Here is an 18,107-nt window from a genome sequence, read left to right as displayed (position 1 = left end):
CTCTCTGCAACCATGAGGGCTGGAACTTACTTTCTTAAAAAAATGAAACTGATCATTTTTTTTTTAAACCAGTCTCATGATTTTGGGGACCTGACTGATGATTTTTGAACGGATTGGGATTGGTGATACGGCTGATGTGTTCATACTCTGCGGGCTCAAATGTACATCTCTTGTGGCCTGTGCTGTGGAACAGGGGGAAGCACAATGGATCACCTGTAGACATTAAGCTTATTTCTGGTTCTGATGGAGTTTGGGAAGAGGCATTTCCTTGCTGTAACCTGTTCAGCAGTTGAAAAGAGCTCCCTCCAAACCAGTAAGACCCCACCTTTCCTTTCCTCATGCTCATCGGTGAAATCAAGCTGAATTATGGCTGCTTTCTGTACAGATATGCTAAAAGGGTGGAGAAGCAATGACCATTCTCTGTAAGTGCCGCTATACCGGAGTGACCCTTATAATGTATATAATAATTGTATCATCTGTCTTTAATTTAATAAAGAGAACATAGACGAATGTGTCCCAGCAAGGAACCTGTACCTCAGGGGTACTGAGCAATTTTGCTAGCTCAGCTGAGTGGCAAGCAGTTTGGTGAAGAAAGCTAGGAAGAGTCCAGAATATACTAGAAACTGCATAGACCGGAAACGGAGAAAGCAGTCCCCTCAGGGGGAACTGTGACCTGAGCTGGTTGATACTGATTCACGCTAACTGTTGTTGCCCCTGGAGTTGACCAACAGGGCACTTTGCGATTTGTAATAAGTGATCCAAGGAATCTGGATCAGAAAAATATGGCAGTACTGGGACTGCATAAGGATAAAAAATAATTACTCGGATGTGTGCCCAAGGTGTAGCTCAATGCAATTAAATTGTAGGTTATCAACAACAGAAACTCAGTTTGCATTAATTCTTTGGATCAGTTTTGTTCGATCAAACACTATTAAAAGTTAGACAGAAAGAAAAGTTGGAAAGAAAGAAAGAAAAGAAAAGAAAAGAAAAAAAAGAGGGGGGAAAAATAAAAAACGAAACAGATTGCTTAGGAGGACATGGATACACGTCCCCAGTCCCCAAAGGGCTAAGTTATGTTAGTTTGCATTTTAGTGAGAAGACATGCCAATTAGGACTTTGCGTTGTCATTAGAAATTCCTACTAGATGAACGTAGTGGTGGTCGGAAAACACAGCAGAGGTGACACACTCAATTCCAGGGGAAATACCTTGCACTCAGAGACCTTCATTTAACCTTTTTATCTGATATTTTTAGTGTCTCTTGGGTGCACATTATTCAGCACAGCCCTCTGCTGTGAAGTGTAATTCCTTACACAATACCTCTTCCTCCCCTGGAGAAAAGAGACTATGAATCATGGAGCCCCCTGTGTATTTTTTCACCTTGATATTTATATCTTCACTGTGCAGCCTCTTAAGTACCATTCCCAAGTGCATTAGTTAACATCTGAGAAGAAGCAATGTTTAGTTGCTCCCAATTTATTTTATTCAGGAGATGTCAAACACTGAACCTGCTATTTCTCTCACACCATTACATCTACACGACACCTCAAAATGGTATCAAAGATATGGGAGTTTTTCTTATATCAGTGTTCCTAATAAATGTATCTTTGCACATCCAATAATTAATGTACATAGTCCAGTGAGAATACTGTAATCCACAGTATCTTATTTAGGGAGTTAAAATCCCACAGCAGTGATGAATGCTATCCATTTTATGATATTTGTGGAGGGTTTTAAATCTTCTGCAGCAGCATTTCAAGGTCATAGATACACGTTTTCCCTTGATCTTTTAGGACTTTTTACACATACTATTATTTCTGAATATTTAATTCACTAGCCACTGAAAGGAGAGCGCCCTTTATTTCTTTATGACATTGGCCACTCACTACACACTTTTTTTCCCCTTCTTCTCTAGACCACACAGGAGTTTCTTTTCATCCAAGCAAATTAAACAATCAATTCTGTGTCATAACTTTTTTTTTAAAGCAGCTTCAATATACAGTTTTGGAAAAACCCAGTTTGCTGCATCAATAATTAGAAAAATAATAATTATGTCACTGATATGCTGACATAGGATTTCCTTTCACTACTATAGTGATATTGTGCCAATCAGGTATGAGAGTTTTATTAAAAGAAGAATAAAAAACATGTGTTGATGATTCTTTTAAGTATTGGAAGAAAAATTTTTCTAGGTGTGCAGACAAATAGAGTGCATATAGAATCTGCATTCTATTATCTCTCGCACTGTCCTTTATTTCTCTAACTTCTCCACTTTTCACTTGAAGCAGATCATACTTTGATTTCTCAAGATACAGGACACAGATCCCAAATTAATCCAAATGAAGTTACCGAACAGTTTGCTGTGTCTACATGATTATTACTCTATCAGCTCAATAACACCAGAGGAATAGGCCTGACTGTTAGAACAATGAAGACTTTGTGAAGATGTGTAATACAACCATAGGGCTGCATGTGAAATACAGACACACTATATTTATGAGTTCGTGATATTGTATCATATATATACACACACACACACGCACGTTATAGTCACACATATATACACACTTGTGTGTTTTCATGTGTATATTTATAATATAGGTGCATATATATGTATACCTTTTATATCTATCGGTATCCATAATATATATATTGTAAATATTTATATGCATACAAAAGAATGCGCAATGCACACACACACACACACATTAATTAAAATACCAGGATTTGTATAATGAATACAGTATGTATGTGGCATATTTCTGAAATCACTTTCTCTGTCGTCTTAATCTCCATAGAAGAAAACATGGAAATACTGGTCCAGATACTCTTCTGTGATCTGCTTCCTTTGCACCACCCAGTCAGTGCAGGGGAGTTGGAATCTGGCCATAACTGGCCAAGTTAGAGTTCCCTTTGTAAGGAGAAACTCTTTGTTGGTATAAAGTTTGTGCCAACTGAACCCCTGTGGTAGCATAGGAAAACACTAAGAGCAATGAAGAGCATGTCATTGATGGGGCAAAGATCCACTAGGGCTATGTCTACACTGACGGCGGCGAGATCGACTTATCTGGATTGACTGAGCAGTCAGTGAAGACCCGCTCAGTCGATCCAGAAATTGACAATATTAATCCACCCCTGCAAGTTGCGTAGCACTGCGTCAACGGGTGCAGTGCAGTGAAGACGGCGCGCAGAAGAGAAGCACAGCAGTCGACGGGAGTTACGCAAGTTCTTTGCGTAACTCCTGTCGACTGCCCTCAAATTGCAGAGGTAAGCGTAGACCAAGGCTAGTTCTCAGCTGACATTGATGAGAGCAGCTTACTCTAACTTATATCAAGACCAGCTCTGGAACAGCTGTTGCTTCAGAAACAGGGATTCATAACTGGCTCCATCACACTCCTGGGCTTCATGCTCCACACACCTTGACCTTCATGCTACGAAGTCTTTATGTGGCTGATTCAAAGTCAATAATGAGCTTTTCCATTAATTCCTGTGAGCACTGGATCAAGCCCTAATATCATACACACTGAGCTGCAGTAATAGAGGAAACAAAACTGTTACACCCATCTTTGGGATCAAACATGAAGCCTACCACGGCAACCTCACTCACGTTTCCATAGCCTTTTCCTATTTTGAATTAGGCCTTTGTCTACGCTAGCTCTTATTCTGGCAAAACTTTTGTTGTGTGAAAAAACACACCCCTGAGCACGACATAAATTTTGCTGGTTTAAGTGCTTGTGTGGACAGCACTATGTCGGCAGGAGATGCTCTCCCATCGACATAACGCAGCTGCATCAGTGCTCTTACGGCAGCATAGCTGTACCCATACAGCTGTGCCACTGTAAGTTTCAAGTGTAGACTAACTCTTAATACGTATTTTCTTTTATTTCTCTAACAATATAAGCTATTCTCTTAGGCGTCAATAGGCATGTTACTGTAAAATGTTCTAGTACAGGATAAAGAACCGGACTCTCAAAAATATAAAACTCATTCTGATTTTTTTATTGTTCTATTTTCCTTCAGTTTTGATATAGAGGAAAGAACTAGAGCTGGACACATTTTTTTCACATGGATAGTTTATTTGCAGAAAATTGCAGTTTCGGCTGACTCAAAACAATTCATGAATTTGACGTGAATTCACAGAATCGTTTCAGACACAAACTTTTTTTTCTTTTGCTTTGCATTCACAAGGGGCCTTAGGTGCCTTTCATGAAACAGCCAGGTGAGATGCAGGTGGTGGTACTGCCGCCTCCCTTATAATATTTTACACAGTAATTAGGGCACCCACCGGGGTTGAGAGAGACCTGGGTGGAGAAGAGATTTCAACTTGGGCCTACCACATCGCAGAAGAGTGCCATAACCTGGTGGTTAGACGGTGCTCTGGGTTGGGTGCCTTTCCATTTCTCCTACTGAAGCTGTTCCACTTTGTATAAAATACTCGCATAGTCATTGGGCAAGAGAGTGAGACTGACTATATAAACTGGTGGTCCGGGAACTCACCTGGGAGATTGAAGACCCAAGTTCAAATCCCTGCTTCAATCACTGTTTAATTATTTATACACAATGCAACAGCTTCAACAGAGGAGACTGAGAGATACTTCTGTCAGGATATCCCCCAGCCTGGTGAAGAGAGCACTAACCTGCAAGACCGGAAACTCCCATTCAAATCCCTGCTGTGAGGAGGGAACTGAAACCAGGTCTCCTATCTCCCATGTGAGTTCCTCAACCATGGGGCTAAAGAAGGCAGTGACCACTCCTCCACCTCTGGAAGTTTCCTTTGCTTTTTATTTAAAAAATGTCCAGGTAGAAAACAAAAACATTTTGTGTGACCCAAAATAAATTTTTTGCAGAATTTTTCGATTTGCCAAACTTTTTTGGTTTCAGATTGACCTGTTTTCCCCCCTCAAACTGCCAGCAAACCAAAAAGTCAATTATTCACCCAACTCTAGAGAGAAACGATCCTCAGCTGTATAAATTGTCATAGCTCTACTATGTCCAGCTGTGACAATTTACATCAGCTCTGAGGATTGCCCTTGTACTATATGGGGTATATGATGCAACAGCTATTTAGATAGAAAATTTGATTATACATTTCATATTGATTAGACACTCCTTAATCAGAGATTTGGATAAATAAGATAGGGACAGAAATTATTACTGGAAAGGGCAGAGAAAATTGTATTAGGTACCTCACCTATCATACGAAACAATGGCCTCAGAGTCACGCCTCTATTGTACTGGATAAAGTACACGTTAAACAGAATTTTTAGCCATCTTTCATCCTGAATCCCAAGGACAGTAATACAACTCTTGATTATGCAAATTAAAAACATATATATTAGAAAATATGGTTACTGTCAGCTCTGTCATCTGCTGTCAGCAATTAGTCTGTATTAAGCAAGTATTTGGTACAAGCGAATAGCAAGCCTTGTGACACCATTTGTACTTAACTATAAAACAGACAAGACTCATTTGATACAAAAGATCTTGCTATTGCCTGTTAAAATGTTTATCTTCTACACTGAAATGGATTTAATTGTAAACAGTGAAGTTGAAGACCAATAAAAAGAACCATTCAGTGGAATTCCACAAGATGTTGACATCCCTTCACTCATTTGAGTTGCTTCTAGCCTTGATTTGAGAATGCAGAATCCTCCAATATTTCACAAGAAACAATTTATTTAATCCAGCTGTTCAACAGGACACACATCATAAATATGCCTCCTAAATTCTGTATACCAGGAATATAATACTGAAAGGCCTTGATGTTAGGTTTTTGGTTTTTTTTTTTAAGAGCTTCTTTACTTAGCACAGGGTCATAGCTTTTCAGAGTGGAAGTGATGTACAGAACATCTACATTTCCTTCTATCACAAAAATTCTGTCAAATGGGAAATAAATACATGGAATCCCTGAAGAGAAAACTACACCATGAGAACTCAGTCCTGCTCCAACCGCCTATAAAAACAAATAACCATAGCAAAAGGTTAATTTCCAACAGACACACATCTTGACTTTCTAACCTATCCAGCCAAAAAGCTATAAATAAGATAATTAACTATGCAACTCTGTTAAGTATTCAATAGCTAGCTAACAGCAAGGGAGTGTTTATTAAAAGGAAACTTTTCTCAAATGGGATGGCAAACTTCCCACATGGGAAGAGAAGGAAGGCAAATTAACCGAGGCTATTCAATGTTAATAAATGGTTTGAGAACTAAGGGTCTCCTTTTTCTCCTTGTTTCAATTAACATGTAAGCGAGAGAGATATGGGGCCCCTCACAGCCCCTCTATTTTTAAAGCATATTTAGGAAAACAAAAACACAAGAATTGCCAGACTGGAGCAAACTCGAGCAGTATCTTCTCTTTGGTAAGTGGCCAACACCAGATGCTTCAAAGGAATGTGTACACAATAAGCAGATGTGGGGTAATCTGTCCCCCACATTAGAGATTGGCTTAAACCCTGAAGCATAAGGTTTAATATCCCTTCAACAAAGTTTTCGTCAGTGTTAATTATAACAATGTAGATTCTTGATAACCATATGAACGTCCAATCTCTTTTTCAATCTTGCTAAGTTCTTGGCCTCAATCGTTTTCTGTAGCATTGTGTGAAAAAAATATTTCCTTGCATCGGGTGTGAATTTTCCACCTAGTAATTGAATTATATGTCTACTTGTTCTTGTGTTTTGAGACAGGGAACACAGAAGTGCTCTCTCTCCCTTCTCTACACCAATAATTATTTTATATATTTATATCGTGTCTCCACTTATTCATCTCCTTCTTAAATTTGAATAATCCCAAACTTTTCAATCTCTCTTCATATGAAAGTTTTTCCAGGCCCTTGATCATTCTCGTCACTTTTCTTGAACCCCCTTTAGTTCTGCAATGTCCTTTTAAAGATGGGGGTGACCAGTACTACACACATTATCCACATGAGGCTGCAGCACTGATTTACATAAAGGATTATAATATTCTCTTTATTACTGACAATCCCATCCTTATGCATCCTAACTTCTAGCTTGTTTTTTTACTTGAACTGCATACTGAGCAAAGGTCTTCATTGAACCGTCTGCTATGATACCCAGATCCCTTTCTTCATACAGTTAATTTAGAACCCTGTAAAGTCGAAGAGTACTTTATTTTTTTCCCTTCAATGCACATCTCTTGGTATTTATGAACTTGAATTTCATTGGCCATCTTGTCACCCATTCACCTCCCTCGTTTAGGTTTCTCGGAAGTTCCTCATAGTCCTCTATGGTTCCCACTAACCTAAATAACTTTGTGCCACCTGTACATTTTTCTACTCCACTACTGACCTCCCTTTCCAGATCATTAAAAAATATTAAATGACATAAGACATGCTATGAATCTTGAGCCTCCCACACTGCTAACCTTCGGACATGGTGAAAACTGACCATTTAATCTTACTCTTTGTTTTCGGTCTCCTAGCCAGTTTTTGATCCATGACAATACTTTGCCTTTCACCCCGTGATGATTAGCTTCTTTAAAAGCCTCTTGTGTGGGGCCTTTTCAAAGGCCTTTTGAAAATTATGGTCAGCTAGTTTATCCACTATTTTACTGACATGTTCGAAGAATTCCAAGAGACTAGCGAGACATAATTTTACTTTGCAGAAACCATGCTGGTTAGACTCTATCATTCCTTGATCCTCCAGATTTTTTTATTCTGTTTTTAAATATAATTTTAACCACTTGCCACATTCTGATGTAAGGGTTACTGGCCTGTAATTTCCAAGGTCACCCCTAAAGCCTGTTTTAAAGAGAGGTACAACATTTGCTATCCTCCACTGTTCTGGAACAGTGTGTGTTTTAATGAGAGGTTGCATATTTTTATTAGCACCACAGGCACTTCACATCTAAGTGTCTTCAGAACTCTCTGAATCTGGTGCCTCACTGTGGAACTGCCCAATCTGAGACCTCTGGGGGCTGATTTTCAGAAGCACTGAACACCTTGTAATGGAATCACCACCTTTGAAAACCAGGTCCCAACTGGACACCCAAAAAAACTGAAGCGTCAGCAGTCAGAGGCTGCTTTTGAAAATGTTGAAGACTATGAGTCGGTTGCACAGCTGGGAACAGAACCTAGTTCTCCTGAGTTCCAGGCCAATGCTGCAACCATAAAACCCTCCTTCCTCTCTTGGATAGTAGTTAATGTTTGCTCAGTGACGCCCTCAGCCTATTAATTCCAACAGACATAACACTGGGTTTTGTTCACTTGGGATAGGACTCTTCCTCTCATTACATACAATACATATACATAGAATACTACTTACCACTAAGGAGAGGTGTGAAGGGAAGTTTGTTTTTTCTTAAAAATACTGAACAAAAATAGATAAATAAATGGGAACACTGGATACTAGACAGTTAAAAAAAAAAAAAAAAACACACACCATGATAAGGCTGGATTTTTATGTCCCATTTTCAATAGCTTCTAGCTAACCTTAACTTACAAGTAACTCTCTCATAGGCACCGAGATGAAAAATAGATTGGTTTTATCCCTCCTTCCTTGCCCATTGATTTGCTTCAGCCACATAGCTATACCCTTCCATAAAATGTTCATGACATTGGCTCATCCAGCTTGGATGTGACAGGATTACTTGAATGAGCTTGAATAAAAACTAGCTTTCAAAAGCAGCTTGAAAGTATCACCTTATGAACACTGATCGAATTTAGCATGACAGCTCAGTTTAATATACGAAGGACAAAAAGAGCTGTGTGATATGTTTATACAGAAGAATAACACATTTATTCCCCTAGAGAGGTATCATATCCATAATTCACTAGCCACCTAACACTGTGTTTCCTTTGTGAATTTGTTCTGTACAGCCAAGAATTTTCTCCCCTACGTCTTACAGTGAAAGGTTTCAGAGCAATTTTTAAAGGCACAATGTCAATACAAAAACAGTTTTTAAACTTCTTTACTTCTCTTGCTAACACAACCTCTGACATTACTAATGAAAATAACTGTAAAACTATCAAATGTTCATTATGATTTCAGTGGCTTACTTTTTACAGGGAGTTATACTGGGTTTGCACAGTGAAACAACACTGAGTGGTGAGGTGTCATCATGCACGAGCCTAAAACTACCCTACTTGCGTTTCCAACACGCCAGAGGAGAAGTCTGAAATTACAATAAAGCTCTTTCCACTTAAATTCAGGAGTTTGTGGGCAGAATCTAGTTTGCCTAATCAGGTGGGTAGTCAACTTGTGAATTCAATAGGGCTATTCAGGTGAGAAAGGGCAACAGAGGTAGGCCCCATGCAAATATATCTGATTGTAGTAGGCTTGTAAACCAATCCCCTTCTCCAACCTTCCATCCCTATCCTCTTTTTAAACGGTCTCAATTTGGGTTCCAAAGCTACTTAACAGCATCCTTTTAAAGAAATACATGCTTGTAAATTGTATGCATGTCTTCTCTGTCTTGCAAGATTTCTTTGGCACTTCAGTAATACGGCGCATCAATTTCCTCCACTTCTCCAAGTGAAAACCTGGTAACATGTAAGTGGTTTTGGTTTTATTTTTAACTCTAATGGTAGTGAAAGGTAATATGGACCCAAATTACCTATGTGCTTGCAGCCTTAATTTCCCCTTTACCAAATTCCTTGTGTTGGACTATACCATATTCTATGTATTAATCTAATTTTTTTTAAAAGAAAAAATAAAGGGCCAAATCCTCAGAAGGTGTAAAACAGTGTAGCTCCACTGCAGTCAAAGATATGTGCCCCTTGTTTTGGTCTGTTTCTTTATTTTAAGAGCATTGATGTGGTCATTTAAAATTTTGTCGTTAAGGAAAAGTCATAGAATTTAAAAGGGATTAAGCAAGTAAGATACTATAGAAATTTTAAAAATAAAATAAAAATATCTATGAATGAGTTGCTTTCTATATCTTTAAAAAAAAAACCAAAAAAACCCCCAACCCATCTTAGAGGAATCTATGGCAGGGACATAATGTTCTAGCAAATTCTGTAGAATCATTCAAAAACATCTCTTGAAAGGATCTCATTTTTTCTAAAATCCTACAGGATTTTCCATGAGGTTACACAAACAACTTCCATATAATTCCATGGGAGGTGTATTTGTATTTCTGAGGGTGGTGTGTTGTCCTATGATCTTTCATTATCATTCTCCATTTGAATGGACCCTAAATATCATAACACAAAAATTTGCTTTGCTTGGACATCTCCTTTCCTTGAATCCTTGCACATCCCTCTCCCCTCCCCTGTTCTTTAACTCCGCTGAGCATTGGCTAGTTTGTTCCAATTACTTGAACTGATGGGCGGCATTCAGGCTTGTGGCTGTTCTCCATCACTGAAACTGTACAAACAAATGGAGGGAAAACTGACTCTTTGTTTTAGCCAAATTAATTTTCAAACATTGAGTTAGGGAGATGACAGGAGCTTGGCAGGGCACAGAGAGATTCCATTTTGTGACCGTCAATTTGTGTAAACATTGATCACAATCAGGGAGGTTGTACCGTAGGCGGGCTCTTGTTTCGCAGACCTCAGAGGAGTTTGAGGGCTCTTATTACATAAACCTCCAGTACAGTAAGAGTGCATTATGGCATAACTGTTTTATATAACAAAGGCACGTTATTGGAATCAGCTGAATTAGCTTCATTAAACATCAGAGGGGGAAAAATGCATACAATTATAATAGAATGGGACCTCGCACATAGGATAAGACCTTTGATTCATCTAGTCCATTGAGTTGCCTCAAGCAGTGCCTGGTACCAGACGCTTGTGATGGAGGAATAATAAACCATAATGTGCCCAGCCAAATGAACAATGCTATACAAAAGGGGGAGATTCCTTCCTGACCCCTTGAGGTGATCATTTTACAATCTGAAGCATGAAATGTGGGTATCCATATAATCTCATGCATATCAATTTTAGATATGCATGGCCCCGTGCTGAGGCTAATTAGTAGCCCGTCAATGGTGCACTTAAAGACACAAGACTTACATACTGAGCTTTCTGTTGCTGTCTCCATATTGCACAGAACTGTAATTTTTTAAAGGATTAAAACTTTACAAGCACATCCCTGTAAAGCAGAAATTGAATTGCTCACTTTTCTCATCTCTGTTTGGAAATTAGATTACAGGCTCCAAGTGAGTCGAAATACAGAATGAGGCAAATCCATGGGATTAGCTCGCAGGTGGCCAGTGAGCTTTTGCTATGCTTGAAAGTCTAGCAGACTCCCATTAATAACAGTAATCAAAGAATGTGTATTTATCCTTCCGCCCAAACCCTGCCCTGTGCCAATATAGCTGCCCGCTGTGCTAATCCTCATAACCAATATAATCATCTTCAACTGTCATTTCCTAAGTTTGCTCAGCTGTCATGGGGGAATATATGTGTGGTAATGAATTTGTGCTGCAACTGTCATTGAGAATACACTGAAATACATTACAATGAAATACGTCACAAAATGGGCTTCTAATTCCTTATGATGCTATTAACTGAAAACAAGAATTTTAATGCTAATTGTGGTCAGTTCTTTGTTCTGAGCAGCTGGTTTCACTGCCATTAGAGGAAAGGCTCTCCATATGAACAGACAAGCTGCACCATTAATCATAAGTGTTTCCTTTAAATCAATCAATCAATCATTTCAAATGTACCTTCCATCTTAAAAAGCATCAAATTCTAGGAGTGTCAATTTAGTAAAATCCATTATCCACTGCATGACAAAAAGAAATGACAAATAACTATTCCAGGATCTCGTATATAGGCTTGATGTAGGAATTGGCCATTAGCTCATCACACCTATGGTCCATCTAGTACACTATGCTACCTCCGATACAGGGCAAGTATCAGATCCTTCACAGGAAGATGTAAATATCCCAGTCGTGAAAAATTAGGCAATAACATACATATGAGGGAAGTTTCTTACTACATTTGTCAGTTAGTGGCTGGTTTATATCATGAACCATGAGATTGATCTCTCTTACATAACTGTGGATAATATTTTTTTATTCATATAATTGCCTGATACTTTTTTTAAACCTTCAGCTCTTTACCTTAACAACATTTTGTGGTAATAAAGTCCATGGGCTAACTACACATTGTGCAATTAAGTATTTCCTTTTGTCGATTTTAAATTGGTTACCTTTAAATTTCACGGGCTGTCCCCATGTTCTAGTAACATATCTTTGCCAGACTTTCATTTGTAAGCTTTTCAGTTCTACAGATCTGCTGCAGAAATAATGCTCTCTCCTGTTACATTTACTCTAGATGATCTGGTAACTTCAGGAGTGCTCAATGGTGAAACATGACCAGTGAGACTCTCTTGCATATTTTCCTCTCATGACATAATCTTCATAGCAATGACAGCCTACTAACTTTATAGGCCCTAATCCTGCCAAGGTTTATGCACATATTTAACTTCATTCATGTGAGTAGTCTCCTTGAAATCAACAGTACTATTCACGTGCTTAAAATTACTCACATGCATAAATCTTTGCACGGGCTCAAGGCCTTATTTGTAATGAAGGTGGCCAATTTTTGATTTTCCAAAATGGATTACCACTATGGAGGTCAGTAGCAGTTTGAATGGTACTTTGGGGAAAGCTGAAGGGTTATCTCAGTAGCGGTCACCAAACCTGGTCTTATAATGGAAATTCACTTGCAACGTTTACCCCAGATTACTGGCTGCTGTACCATAATTTCAGAGATTTCAACCCTCATTTTAAAGATTTTTAGGTTTCTTCTTAGCAACTTTTGATTTGAGGAATGAACACACATAAACACATCTGGATGATTTCACAGATCCTATGTGCATCTGTACTATATACATTTAGATTTTGCAAATACATACGTGGACATGTAAACATGTGTAGCATTGGGATTAAAATCTATACCAAATTACAGGTTTATATATTATACATAAAGCTTAAATGGTACAACAAAACTGTCATGAACAATAACCAGCCCATACATAAAATCTACTTGTCCACTCTTTACTATGACGATGGAAATAATGAAACAAAGAATATATATATAAATAAAATAGGCAAGCAAAATATCAACTTGCCAGTAGGGAGTGGCAAAAGAAATTTTGCAATGCTGTATTTACTAATCACTGTCATCCTGAAGAATTGTGGCTTTGGAATTCATCAAAAACAAATTCTAAAAAGTCTATTCACACATTATTATTCAGCTCAATCCTCTGCCACGTGAGTCTGGATTTTAATATTTGGACATCTTAAATTCAAAGTCAGTGAACCAGAGATAAATATTATTGTCTATCTCAGCTTTCTTTTGTTTCTAAATACTTGTCCAACAATTTGTTTTATTCTCCTCCTCTTTATATCACTGCTCTCTAAGGCCTCAATTCAGGAAAGCATCCCCATACAGGACAGCTCTTCAACATGTGCTTAACTTCAAGCATGTGTTTCAATCCCACTGACTTCAAAGAGAGTTAAGCATGTGCTTAAAATTAAGCCTGTGTTAAGTGCTGTCACGAATAGGGATGGACTTAAAGCATCTGCTTATGTGTTTTCCTGAATCAGGGCTCGGCCTTATGTTTGCCTGATTATTGCTTTTGTTCCAACTGAAGCCTGACAGTGACATGCCTCACCACTACAGAACAAACTCAAGATCTGCCTTCTCTAGGGGAGAAGAGTTTGCTGCCACTGTACTGTAGCACCAAAAGACCATGCCAAGGCCCTGAACTTTGATCCCTGTGTGATAGCATGGTGTGATAGATACATTTATTTTTCTGTGTAAATATAAACCAAACTATTTTTCTTACCTGCCCCCTTCCCCTTCCCAGTTGTGACAAAGTAAAGGTAAGGGATAAAGAGTTAGAAGGGGTGAATCTGTGAAATCTGCAAAAGATTGAATTTTATCCCTTTACCTTCAAAATGAAAACTGTGTCTGGTTTTATTAAATCTCCAGGAGGAGGAGACATAAAACATTATGCAGTTAATTATGTAAATAGACTTGTAGGGCAGATGTTTAACCAACTGAGATTTTGGGCATTTTACAACATTCCGTTTGAATACTATTGGTGCTTCATATTTGTATACAATCTTACGTTTATATACTGCCTCTAATGCCAAAGCATTAGACAAATATCCATAAGACTAGCTTCCCTTTCCTACAACCAAGCCTGGGGGCGGGGAGGGAGAATGTGGCAAAGCAAAAAGCACTCAACCAAGTGAAAGGCCCAGATCCTGCATCAGGTTGCACTGGGACTTTTTGGGGCTCAGGGGTCCGTGACAGTGGGTCACAGGACTGGGGGCTCTGAAAGTAGGATTACAACCATATCCCATCCATAAAGTTTGGATCCAGAGTTTCCCATGGTCAAGGCTTTAATTTCTCTAGAATTTAGGTATGGTAAATTAGGTAGGATGCCTAGTTAGAAAGGCATCAGGGAAAAACATACCTGCATAATCTCCTAGTAGCTGTAAACTACATAAAGGCCCCCATTCTGCAAACCATTTGATGCACACACTCCTGTGGTTTTGCAGAGCCACACTGAAGGTATGGGAGCAGGGGTCCCACTGCATTGACGAGGCTTGGAGCCTCGGGTCCATACTTCGCACAGTAATCAGAAACAGACCCATATGTAGAATTACGTTTCTAAATTAAGAAAAATACATCTTGAAAATAACATTTTCTAATTTTTCTAAAAAGCTATTTTAAAATTAGAGAAATTACTTTAAATTTGACGGTATTTTAAATTCCTTCCCCGAGGGAAGCCAAACTGAAAACAAATGTTTACTGGATGTTGGAAGACCAAATCAAGAGCATGTGATGTTTCAACAGCAGCCCAACAAAATAATCAATATCTTACAATTCATATTATTGACTTTTGTCACATGCCTGCAGGCATAAAACTTTAGATGAAAGCATAAGAACTGTCAGATTGTCCAATTTGGTAGACTTCAGATGTTTTACACTGCACTTTTTTTTAATGATGGGACGGAAGCTTGTTCAAAGAGGCTCTTGAAATATCAAAGTGGACTTTATGTTCCATGTGCTATGGCAGGAAAGTACCCTCTAACTGTGCTTGATTTCAGGACGGAAAGGGTTAACCTTTACAAACCAACACTTCTTCCAACACAAAGCATGGATGTAGCATACCCATAATACACATATGAAGCATATGACTGCTGTGTGTTTCTCCTTAAGGCCTCAGTTCCATGAGACTTCAGAAGTTGGCTCATTTTCAGTTCATATCCCAAAAGGAACACAAATGTCTCATTTCCAGCTGTGTTTATATGGTACATATATGGTAGAAAGAAAGGCATCCACTAACCACCGCCTCACCATGAGGAAACATTAAATTACAGTAAAGCATGGACTGGCATTACAAATTCTTCATGCATAAATACAGATCAGCTTCCACTTGTACCTGTCTTTTCTTTTTATGAGTCAGTTTCTAGAATATAATGCTGTATTGCACAACAGTAATGATAAATAACCATGCCTGAAGCACTGAAGAACAGCAGGAGCCCATTAAAAGTCATAAGAGAACATTTGCATCCATTTTAGCACAAGAATGATGTGCTCCGACATAGGAAAACTTTATTTAGGTATGCAACTGCCACAAAGATATCAGGTTTAACAGGGAAGAGACAGTCAAAAGCACACTTTTCTTACAAGGCTGTAAATAGCCGTTAGCAATACCTACCGCTGATGGGTAGATTGATATTGCAACCCTATCTTCAAATAAATAAAGGAAATCACATCAACTACACGAGAGAGAGCATAGCTAGCGGTGAGCCTTGCACCCGTCTCCTTTTCCATGCACAGCTGTGCACAATCTACTCCTGACATCACAGCCTTCCTCATGTAATATACCCAGGACTACATCTCAGCCCATGATTTAACTTAAAATCCTATCCTGACTGACAAAGGCCTAAAGACCTAGCATTATAAAAGCTCTTGTTCCTTCTGTCCAGCTCTAACAAACCATCAATCTTCAGCTCACTTTCTCTGCGGCATGTTTTGCTCATCAGTGCCATCAGTGGCATAAACCTGCCAGGCATGTAGAATTTAATGGTCTAATCCTCCTGTTCTCACAAAAACCAGATTAGCTTTAAGTTAAATACTCTTGTTCCTTAAATTTCCTCCTTGTCAGAATCTTACAAAATAGCCCGAGGACATTTGGATGCCTCCACATGAAGACAGAAAGCATCCCAGTCTGCCAAGATAAGGCTGAGGCAGCGAAATAATCTCACAAACCTGGGAACGTATATGCCGGGGGGGGGGGGGGGGGGGGGGGGAAGGAGAGGAGGGGCAGCAAGGGAGGGAGTGTCATTAACTGTAACATTAACAGGGTTCTTGTCACAAACTAACATCTCAGCAGTAGCCTGCTTTGGATCCATCAGATTGATTCACTGACTACTTATCAACGTGTATCCTTTACTTGGTTGGAAATTAATCAAATGAGCTCATCAATTGGACATAGAGTCCTATCTGTGAATTAAATTCCTCTATTTTGCCCGAACATGGCATGTTAAACACAGTCTTATAAAATTCTGGGGACACGCACGTCTTGACCGTCCACAGGGAAAGTGTTTACATAAAACTGAAGAAAATTCAAAGACCAGTTTGGAACACTAAGTCAAAACTCAATGATTCACTTCACCCAATAGTCTCTACAATTTTTTCCTGAAGATGTGATGAACAGGAAAGAAAGGCTTGTCCTTGTCATATCCTGAGATAGACTTTCCTATACATTGCACAAAATAGCATTTAGCTACTGGTATTTCAACTCCATTATGAATTTTAAAAAGCTATTCAAAAGTGAAATTCACATGCACAGTTCTCAATGCCACACTCTTCTCCCGGAGTCCCCTTAAATAATCTCCCTAGGCAGAGGTTTAGAAGACAGAGAAGAACCTTAGAGAATACTTCAAAACAGAACAAATCCTCTGCTGTTTTTATGTTGCTATAACATTAATCTATTTTTAAATCACAAAACAAAAACAAGCAACACACACAGGCTGTGGAAAGCATTGGGGTGAAAGTCTCTCTCTGTTGCTGTTACCAGTCCCCACCACTCTGGGTAAAACACTACGAATTAGGATGACTGTCTCAATTCACCAGAGGCAGAGTGCAGTGAAATGAAGAGCTAGCTATAAAATCACCTTGATGAGTGGAAAATAAAAATGTGCCATTCTTCACAGTGGAAAATTTTATTTTTAAACCCTTACGTTTCTACATGTCTTCGATGCTGCATTAACTGTGGTGGCTGGATCCCAGTTTAGCCTATCCTGGGTGAGAGTGGCCATACAGCAATCCCAACCCAAAGGAGTCACTCTGATGCTGCACTCACCCATATGTGTCACTAGGACTTCTGGAGCCGTATCTCAGGGTTCTTAGTGCTGAAGTAATCTGAGCTGCTCTATGATTCTTTCCCAGTGAATTGTGTCAGAACTCGTCTGCATACAGGTGGAATTGTGGGAAGGCACTCGACGACTATCAGCACTCAAATGGTTTAGCATGCATCCACACCACAAAGTGGACGGGTTTACCAGTGTCAGTGTAAGCAGAACTTGGGCTTTAGTCTATACCCCAAGAAAAGCGAGTAGGTTTGGGTGTGAAGGATCACTACATTCAGGTAAAAGGTTTTTTTGTGCAGACAGGAGACGGGTTAGGGTAACACCTGAGTAAGTGTTTGAGTTAGCTCTGCAGTGAAGTACTTGTGTATTTGAGAGTATTAAATAAAAAGAGGCTTTGATTAAGGTGAGAGATTTTCTCTTAAATACAGTATACAACGACTTGTTTTTGAAGAAACAGTTTCTTGACAAACTGAGTGCTAGATCTGTTTGAAACAATAGAGTTGTCAGAGAAAGCATATATATATATATATTTCACCTTTCAAACCAGAAGTCCATCTACTCTAGTAACCTGTAACCAATAGTGTTCAGTACCAAATGTTTTAGAGGAAGGCAGAAGAAACCCCACAGTTAACATTTATGAAATGACCTACCCATAAAGGAAAGTTTCTTCCTGACCTCTAACAGTTAGTGGTTGACTTATGCCCTGAACCATGAGGATTATATCTAATATATCTCCTATCTAATATCACTGTAGATGGTCTCATTATGCATAGAAATGTCCTACAAGGAACTGGGGCTCAATCA

General features: G+C 38.9%; 1 protein-coding gene across 10 annotated transcripts in view; it reads right to left on the bottom strand.

The window, feature by feature from the left end:
* Positions 1-18,107, bottom strand: part of AUTS2 (activator of transcription and developmental regulator AUTS2) — an 881,418-nt gene that overhangs the window by 27,783 nt on the left and 835,528 nt on the right. The gene's annotated exons all lie outside the window — the stretch shown is intronic.

The sequence above is a fragment of the Emydura macquarii genome, unplaced genomic scaffold, assembly GCF_026122565.2.
Source record: "Emydura macquarii macquarii isolate MOO-44397 ecotype Brisbane River unplaced genomic scaffold, CSIRO-AGI_Emac_v2 contig_450, whole genome shotgun sequence".
Classification (NCBI taxonomy): domain Eukaryota; kingdom Metazoa; phylum Chordata; order Testudines; family Chelidae; genus Emydura; species Emydura macquarii.
Note: the sequence above shows the minus strand (reverse complement) of the source record. Positions and strands in the feature narration are given on the sequence as shown.